The sequence below is a fragment of the Euprymna scolopes genome, chromosome 24, assembly GCF_053919585.1.
Source record: "Euprymna scolopes isolate OS-2025 chromosome 24, ASM5391958v1, whole genome shotgun sequence".
NCBI classification, from domain to species: domain Eukaryota; kingdom Metazoa; phylum Mollusca; class Cephalopoda; order Sepiida; family Sepiolidae; genus Euprymna; species Euprymna scolopes.
In genome coordinates this window covers 39822763-39833737 of record NC_136505.1, presented here as the reverse complement: position 1 = coordinate 39833737, position 10975 = coordinate 39822763, and positions in this window count along the sequence as shown.

Sequence of the window (10975 nt, the reverse complement as noted above, 5' to 3'; positions counted from 1 at the left end):
TTGACCTCTTGAAAATTGAAATGAGTAGTTTGGTAGGGAAATGTACACACACACACAATTTCAATTTTAGATATATAGATAGATTTAGAAACCACAAAAATTATACCGTGAAACAAATATTTTTATAAATAATTTTTTTTTTTAATAAGTTTTATGTAACTAATTTAAAAGATAATTTATTTTCGTTGTTTTTTTCCGTAGCACCTAGTTTCCATCCCCTCTTTTTTTCATGAACCTGTCGTGATATTGAAAATAGGCCGATATACTAATTCAAAGTTTGTTTTCTGTTTTCTATTAATGCTAAATTTATCTTAATACTGATATGTTCAATTTTTTATAATCTTGTTAAATTATATACAACTTTTTAGCTGCTGCATATCTCCTGTCTAAAAAAAAATATGTGGCCCATAAACTTCACATTTGCTGGGGGATTTTTACGGCCTTCCGGCCAAGATCAAAGTATACCATTATTGTTAGCTTTTTTGCTTCTACACGTAAATAAAAAATGCTTTAAACAATTGGGCTTTAAGTAGGACGTCCCCCAGTACGAAAGGGTGAATGCAGTATTATGGCGAAAGAAGATACTAGCTAAGAGAAACTTTTGTTTAGTTCTGGAGTGACAATGATGACTAACGACCCCCCACTTTTCTCCCTTTTGAGTTGACCTTGTGCCTTAGTTTTTTGTTCAGTTTGAACTTACATTGTAATTTAAGCCTGAATAAAAGATTTAATAGATCAAAGTGTAGTATCTGTTCTGATGTTGAACTACACATTTTGGTCTCATTTAATGGAGGAGAAATCCTTCATGACTGATAATTTTTTTTATTTTTTTTACTATCCAGAGTGCCCTTTTTGGGGAGTTGGTTTCCCTTCACATTAAAAACCGACTTTGTGTCTGTCCTCTTGGGGAGGTAAGTAAACAAAAAAAATCATATATATATATATATATATATATATAGAGATATAGATATAGATATATATATATATATATATATATATATATATATATATATATACTAGCAAAAGTACTCATCATTGACTGGGTTCAAAAACAGCCTACAGAAAATGGACTCTGATTTATGAAAGTATGATAGGTTCTGAAAAGGAAGGGTTGTAAAGAGATATCTTCGAATTTAGGGGTATCAAAACCAAAGCAAAATATGATGAAAGCAAAAATAAAATAGATAAGCCCCATAATTGATTATACCATACCTGTTCACACTGAAACACTTATCACAATATTCTGTGGATTTATATTAAAAAACTTGTTAAACTTTGTGACATATTTCCATTCTCTGGAGGTCAGGCGCGAACGAACACCCCATAATTTTATTATACAATATTTCTTCAAACTGAAACATAGTTATCAAAGTATACTTACGCAGATAGATATGAAAAGTATTTATTAAATTTTGTGCCTATTTCCATTCTATGGATGCAAGGCGCGAATGCAGACCCCACAATTTTATTATAATATACCCTACCCCCTCTTCTCCGGGGGCCAGGCCGCATCCGTTGCTATCTTGGTTCACTGGAGCATACTTGTGACGTGCTTCTGGCCGTGTTCGTCGCTCCCAGCTCACAGGACCATAGATGCAACCCAGCAGGGCTACATTCTTACTTGTCTAGTGGTGGACCCCTTAAGGGTGATCAGACTCTCACTGGTCACTGGAAAATATCTTCTGCTGCTCAGGGCACGCGAAATGTGCATGACCCTAAATCCGTGTGGCAACATTGTCGATTTCGGCTGTCACTCTGGCTTCGTACTGGATCCAGTCTGTCTCCTTCATCATCTCGCGTCAGGGGATATCTGAAACAAACTGTATCTTCATTCAGGCCGGCAAGCAAGAAACAAAGAAAAACTCTGGACCCTGGACTCTGGCCTCTAACTCCAAAAAGTCAATCGTTTTTATCAAATCAGAAATTCCTGCCTCTGCCTTTTTGGAGTTATTCTTCTCTTTTCCATTATCTTATCCTTTTCTTTCTCTCGTGAACTCATTATTTTATTCTTTTCATTTTCTGTTTCTTTTCTCTCTTCTTCGTCTTTCATGACCATATCTCTCCCTAGGTTCAATTTATTTATTTATCTGTCCAACCAACCCATCACTGGCTGGTGATCTGGCAGTTAAACACAACACCTTCCAGACACCAAAACAGACCTTTTGAACCCAAGTCATTGTACCTTTCAACAAAACATTGTTTCTTTAATAATTTGAATTGTTGTTCTAACCTAAACCAGAAAACGACACTGGATTGCTTTTTCTGCCAACTCGAGAATCTCATTATCATATTTATTTATTTATTTATTTCTCATCGAAATATTCACTATTTCTTCTCTCATTGAAATATTTACTCTTTTCTGTGGACAGGAATCTCATAAACATCTGTTTTTCCTCTCCCATCTTCTCTTCCTCTATTTGAAAAGTAAGATCATCTGGTGTCGCCAGGGATCTCGTCATATTATTATACCATCCCTATTTAAGTTAAAACATACTTATCTAAGTATTATTATGTACATCTATATCAAAAACACTCGTAAACTTTTTTTTTAATTTTTAATTTTTTTATTTCCATACTTTGTGGACCAGGCGCGAATGCAGACCCCACAATTTTAATGAATCATCATTATGCCAGATCAAACCTACCCATTCCTGCGTCTCAATGCATCTTCTATCATTATATGTGATCAGTTTTCTATAATAGTCAACCATATAGGAGCCTATTTGTGACCAGACACACACACAGACATTCAGCTTTATATTATAGAGATATATATATATGTGTATGTATGTATGTATGTGCATATATTTATATATGTATGTATGTATGTATGCGTGTATATATATGCGTGTGTGTGTGTATGTGTGTAAATATATATATGCATGTATATATATTTCCACAGTCAAACAACATTGCAACTCACACAAGAGCCATGAGAGCCAACAAACCGGAAGTCAAAGACTTAAGTTTCGCCCTCATTTGGGTTCATCAGTTAAACACATCCGAACTCAAGATTCAAAACCAGAATCTCTTGCGTGCAACACACAAGAAAGTTTATTAGTTAATACAGATCAAGCAAACCGTGACAAAATTCGACTATGGAATGAATCTACTTCATCTCAAACAAGGTGTGTGGTCATCCAACCACTGAGAACCGAAGCCGATGCTTCACAAGTAGGATTTTTGCATTCGCTATGACGATGTCATCCAATAAGCTAACTTATAATATTAAAATTTTCAGAATTATTGACTTTCACAGCCGTTTTTTTCTCTTTTTTATTTTTGTTTTGTTTTTGTTTTGTTTTTTTCTTCTTCGAAGATGTAATATAGGATTGTGCCCTATAATTCAGAACTTTGATTGAACCTCCTTTCTCATCACCATTGTGACTTATTTTTCGTCTCTCTTACCTCTTTTTCGTTATTTATTTTACAAAGAAATAAAAACCAACAAAAAGTCATAAAATATGTTTGTCTCCAGATCCATGTTTTATTCCATTTGCCTCCGCCTTATATTTGTGTATGCCTTTTAACACTTTCAGTCATGACTCAGGGAATATAGCTTCATTAGCTCATACGCAGTTTGTCATCATTTGAAGATTTCCCCCACCTATACGTTTTCAGATAATAGGGAGATAGCTGGGTGGCGCATTTCCGCAAATAGACTCCCCTACTCATCTTTGTGCAGATTTCTGAGCGAAAATGTAATGCACACAAACATATACATATGTACGCGTCAATAATTTTTTTACATGCGTGTATATATATATATATATATATATATATATATATATATATAATTACTTACTATAATAATTAACTACCTACAGACACTAGTGTTTCATCCTGTCTGGAATCATCAGTGCAGAGTGTCATGATTAACACCAGTCGAGAGATTCAAGCCCCAGCAACAAAAGTCATGTCTGGCTTCATTAGCAAGGACTCGAACCATTCGGCTACCATCAACCGTGAGAGATACAGTTGAAATTTAGACATTTATTTTTTTTAAATGCTTTTAATGTCAGTATATATATATATATATGTATGTATGCATGCATGTTTCGGTGAACAGCAGGGATAATTCCTGTTTGCTTCTCTTGCGATCCATTTTTTTTTATTTGGCGGGCCAATGTTCAAACGTTCTGTTCGAGTGTAAAAAAGATTTTGCTATAGCCACGAACATTTTCAACAAGCAAGTGATGAATTAAAGAATTGCATTTACTGAATTTATTGAAAAAGTCGATTAAAATCATTTTAAAGCACTTAAGCATACCCTCTCCTTCAAATTGAGCCTGATTGATAGTTGGTTTGTTTATGCGAATGAGTAGAGCTTATATGATGAGGAGGTGCGATTTACAATATGAGATGGTTAAAATGGCGGTATTTTTATTTATACATTTCTAAATTCATTACGTGTGTGTGTGTATGCATATCAGTATGTATGTATGTATGTATTTATGAATAATTTTGCTTTGTGTTTGATCTATATATACATATATATGCATATGTATACTTATTTATATATGCATGTGTGTATGTATGTATATTAGTGATGGAACGATTCCAATATTTTTCCAATACAATTACCGATTTTGTACTAAATTTCTGATTCCGATATAATTACCGATTCTGATTCCAATCTATCATAAAACTCTAAATATTTAATATAGATGTGTTATTTATTCTCGATTACCATAAAATCACGCATTGAATATGCAAATATTTTCTCAAACGTAGAAATGCACTTGTGGGGGATGATCTATAAATATTAGTTTTACTTGTTGTTTAAAAATCAATAAATATTTATTATTTCATTGTTACCAGGAGTGGAAGATTTTGCTTTAAACAAAATCAAATAAAAAAGACAATTAAATGAATCCTTTTTTGGCATCGGGAATAGGCACAACGTTTTTCCGATTCCAATACCCCCAGAAGTTCCGATTTTTCCAATTCTCAAATCCGATTAATCATTCCAACACTAATATATATACACGTTTTATTTTTTATTACCGTATCTTTCTGTTAAGTTACATTATTGTTTCGGCTACTCAGCCGTTTTTTTGGCCGTCTGTAGCATCCTCAGACTTTTACAGAAATGTTCGCTATTTTGGGATGAAAAAAACGGCTGAGTAGGCAAAACAATAATGTAACTTAACAGAAAGATACGGTAATAAAAAATAAAACGCATATTTGCTCTACAACAGTATTGAGCACTTTCTTCAGTTTTTATTAATTACCATCTCCACTATATATATATATATATATATATATATAGTTTTTCATCTCCAGGCCAGGTACAGATTAGCTACCCATTGGTAGCTCTTCTGAAATTAAACTTGGCTTTAAATTCAAAAGCATATTACAAGGGTAATTCGATCTCCCAAAAAAAATGGTAATTCGATCTCCCAAAAAAAAAAAAAAAAAAAAAAAAAAAAACGCTACAGCTAAATATTGAAAAAGAATCGGGAACATATTGGAATCATCCCATCACTAATGGATTCTTTCACAGACTACGTGAATAAGATTTATTTTATTCACTGATGACGATATTCATCCATCACTTGTAAAGATGGCCATGATTATGCAATTGTTCTGTGGGTTCAGAGATTGTTTGTTAGACCGATTCAAGCGCTAAAGTATCTCCTACATGCTGGACACCAGTGGGATGATTCTGTAGCAGAGGTGCTGACTGTTCTGTCTTTTATAATGTCAAGTTTCCTCTCACATTCTTCCTTGCATGCAAACCTAACAATTGTAGCCCTTTTGTGGCTTGTGGCATGCAAGGAATATCTGCCTTAGATTAGTTTTTCTCATGAGTTAGAGGTCCTGGATATGACCTTAAACTATATCCAGTGGTGAGGCCCCAGATGCGGATTTTGGGGAGTGTGGAGCTACCCTTTAATTACCATTGCTCCCAGGTCCACTCTGACCCGGGGTGGTAGTACCTCTTAGAGTCCCAACTATGGGTTAAATAGAAACCGACTTGAAAAAACAAATATATTCTATTAAAAAGTTTTCTTTAAAATCTTTGGATTCGGCATTAAATAACCCAAAAAGGGTTGATATGCCGTAAAACAAAAACAACCAACCAACCATGAGTTAAAATACAAACTGAACTATTTGAGGGAGACCTTCAGACTATCTTCAAACTGTTTTCGCTGTCCTCCTGTGGTTCTTTTTCCTTTGGACAGCTCACAATAAATGATCTGTTTTGGGAGCCTTGAAACTGACATGTGGCATATATGACCTGCCCTATGAACCTGGCACTGCTGCAACATGATGTGGGCTGATGAGGAATGGGGATGGACGATGATTGGGCTAAAACCTCTGTGTCTATTATCTTGTCTTACCACTTGATTTTCAACAGTCGACAAAAGTAGATCATGTGAAAATGGTTCAGTTTCTTGGAATGTCTCGCATATATGATCCAAGTTTCACAAGCATACATGAGGATAGTAAAATCACAAAATTCATGTTCTTGAAGTTTGGTCTGCAGCCAAATTCCTCTATGCTCCCACACAGTTGTTCGGAAACGTCCAAAGGCAGCACTAGTCTTGGCTATCCTGCAGTCGACTTCATTGTCTATGTGAACTGCCCTTTACAGGGTACTGCCTAAGTAAGTGAACTTGTCCACAGCTTTTAGCTTGGTTCCGCAGATTGATATCTGGAGTTCAACATAACTTTTTTCCTGGAGCAGGCTGGTACATTACCTCGGTCTTCTTTATGTTAATAGTCAGACACTAATACTGTTACGAATGATTAGGTGACTTGCTTTATTTGAAGTTGACATAGAAACAGCGTTCATATTATTTGGATTCATCAGACTACTGTTCTCATCTTGATTGCGATTTTCACAATGTTTCCGTCGATGTAACCTCAGACCTTCTTCAGGTGTATCTTGCCGAACTTGGGAATGTTTCTGTCAAACTAAGGAATTTAGACAGAATTTTAAACGGAACCCCCTTTTTTTAAAAAACTTCTTGGGGAGAGCATACTCTTGTTCCATCAGCCAATGGCTCAGTAGGTCCATGGCATAGTGGTTAGAGTACTTGACAAAAATCAATTCTAAAAGTGATATTCACCTGAAAGTTGAAAGTTGAATTCTTAGTGTGGGTGACCGAAAAATAGAATTGCAAATTACTTAGGAACCCTATCCAGTCACAATGAAACAAGAGCATACTACCCCTGCGAAAACGGTTCTGTTCAAAATTTTGTCCAAATTCCAGAGTTCGACAGAAAAATTCCCGAGTTTGACAAGATACACCTGAAGAAGGTCGGAGAAGGTCATATCGACCGAAATGTTGTGAGAATCACACTCAAGATGAGAACAGTAGTCTGATGAATCCAAATAATATGAATAACTAATCCTCATCTCAAAAATTCAGAAACATCATAGGAACAACAAGATCTTTAAACGCCAATGTTAATCCTACATCATAAAAGTCAACATCAGAGTAAATTTATTGGATTATGTATTATTTTTTAATTGGAATCCTTTGAGTTGAGTAATTTATGCATTTATTGATTTATTTGTAAACTGTTATTCTCATCTTCATAGTTGTATCACCACGTTTCGACCAACTTCGCCAAACTTTCACAAGAAACACTAGCTGAAAACATTATCAATAATTTTCCCCACTCTTTATCTGTGCCTAAACCTAAACATAGATTCCATGATCAAAGCTTCTTTCTTAGAACTGCACGCCTGTGGAATTGTCTTCCGTTTTCCTGCTTTCCAGCTGTCTATAGTATGGTTGTCTTCAAGTCCAACGTGAACAAGTTTCTGATGAGCCGTTCCACTTAAGTTAACAAATTTACCAAACTTCCATTACTATATTGTCCTTTTGACTACTCTACACTCTTTAACCCTTATCCTTGAGTGGCCGATCGGCCTTGATAAGTGGTGACGCCTATGTAAAAAAAAAAAAAAAAGAATCTAAAAATTTCAGAAAAAAAATTTTATGCTTCAAGTTCTTTATATCTTCGAATATTTATTTATGTCGTTTGGTTTTATTGCTTTGTAAAGGAAAATTTTTGTTTTTGTTTTTGCAGAACATGATTGAGTGTTTCAAAGAATAAGAAAAAAAAAACAATATCAATGTTTAGTGCATTTTAGGTAAGGAAGCCACTATCTTTAGACAGCCTGATCTAGTAGCATGAGTATAGTCAAGCTAGATTTAAAAAATGAAATGTTACATGACGAAAACGGGTAAAAACTGATTTCAGACATTTCTTTTTATTACATTTTAGTGGGAATTGTTTTTTTGTTTGTTTTTTTTGTTGTTTTTTTTCATAAAAATAAAAAACAATTTATTAAATTAGGAGAATCTCGAAAACCATACTCATTTTCTTAAACAGCAAAACATAAGCAGTATAAACGTATAAATTAGTGCATGTAAAACAAGATTTCTAAAATCAGGTTCTGAGTAAGAGCTTTTAAAATTTCATAAATTGGAACTAGAGTCAAGCATTTTCGGTTACTAACTCTACAACCATAGTACTGGCCATAAACCCTAGAACCAACACAAAAATAATCTGCAAAGTTAAATCCATTTTTAACATTACAAAAAAAAAAAAAATCTTAATAGAAACTAAAATTTTATTAAATACGATTTATTAATCACATTTTTTTATGTTAAAAAAAATAGTATTCAACACCCACAACCATCGACAATACATGTTTCTTTTTTTTTTAGGGGGGGGGGGGGATTCATGTTGATGGCAAAAACCGTCCATCATTTGTGTTTCTACTTTCAAACTCAATCAACAAGGATTAAAACAGTTCTATGTTCAAATATCTTTAACAATATAAAAACATTGGACGAGGGTAATTTCACTTCTGTTAAAATAGAAAAATTGATATATATATATGCACATATAAGTTTACACATATTTTATAAACTAATTGAATTTATATGAATAAGAGTTATTTCATATTGCTTCTCTTCGCATTTGTAAACTATTCATAATATTATATTTATATTATATGCAAATATATAAGTGATTATTGCCAATTTCAATTTTCTTTAATTATAAATCTCATATATAATATATATAACGTGTGTGTATATATATATATATATATATATGATTATATGTATATGCATATATATGTACTTGTATGCATATGTGTTAGTGAATAATTATTATTTATGCATATATATAAATAATAATTATTATTTATATATATATATAAATAATTATTATTTATGCATATATATAAATAATAATTATTATTTATATATATATATATAAATAATAATTATTATTTATATATATATATATAAATAATAATTATTATATATATATATATATATATAACTAAATAGTATTTATTCATTAACACACATGTGCATACAAGTACATATACAATTCAATAATCCATCTCTATATATAAAAGCGAAAATGTGTGTGTGTATGTTCACTTCTTGTGTATGTCCAAGAAAGGCTTTTTTCAGAGAAGCGGTCAGTCGGCTCGCAACTTCTTAAAACTTTTTATATCACATAGAAATTATAATATCTTCGAGTTAACAACGGAGCTCGCCTGTCTATTTAATTTGCTCGACTTCAGGAAGATAAATATTCAACATTTGTCACTCGCTGCGTGTGGATTAGTCTTTTTCCTATAATAAAAGCGACACTAATTCTAGCAGTATTTTCCGTCTATCAGCGGAAATGTCCGAAAGCAATCAGATTTGATCAATGTGGAAATATTTTCCTTATATCAAACAATTGCTATTCAAATTGGACAAGGGGAGCTGGTCCCCCCCTCCCACTAACATCTCGGGAAAATAAAAATAAAAAAGGCGTTTCCGCAGTAAATGAAATACTATCCCACAGTCAAAGTTGACCTCATTAAGTCATTAAAACGTGCACCTGCCAAATCTAAGTAATTAAATACATTCAAACGTGTTTCCGTTAGTATCTATTGGTGGCCCAATGGTTAACGTTGCACGCTTTTTTTTTTTTCACACTTCAATTTCCAACTTCGCCTCAAGCATTCAGGTTCGATCCTCATACTCACCTACTAAAACTTTTTTTTATTTTAACCCCCCGCCCCGGAGTTTTAATTTACCCAAAACCACACACACCTTCAAACACCCAGGCAACGCCGGGTAACTCCTGCTAGTACTTAGTCATTAGCACATATGCATATAAGTACACACACACACATATATATATATATAATTAAATAATACTTAATCATTAATACATATGCATACAAATACATACATACATATATATATAATTAAATAATACTTGATCATTAACACATATATGCATACAAATACATACATACACATATATATATAATTGAATAATACTTAATCATTAACACATATATGCACACAAATACATACATCCACATATATATATATATATATATATAATTAAATAATACTTAATCATTAACACATATATGCATACAAATACATACATACACATATATATATATATAATTAAATAATACTTAATCATTAACACATATATGCACACAAATACATACATACACATATATATATAATTAAATAATACTTAATCATTAACACATATATGCACACAAATACATACATACATACATACACACACACATATATATATATATATATCCGTATACCTACATCATTTGTTTTTTTTTTATTCGCTTATTTTGTTCAAACTGGGGATGGAGCATCCTACTGGATGCCAGACATTCACCCGCTATCTCATACATTCAAAAGGAGAGATCTTTTTAAGATTCTAACTGTCCCTTTAAGTGCATCTATTTGAATCTCTCTTGCGCTTTCCTCTCTGGATATATTTGCAGATAATCTTTGAAATTCTTTTTCATGAATTCAGTTGCGCCTATAAAAACAAATTTGAAAAGCTCCCAGCAAATATACCCGGTGAACCAATGTGTGTATATATATATATATATATATATATATATATATATATATATATATATATATATATATATACATAAAAGTTATATGAA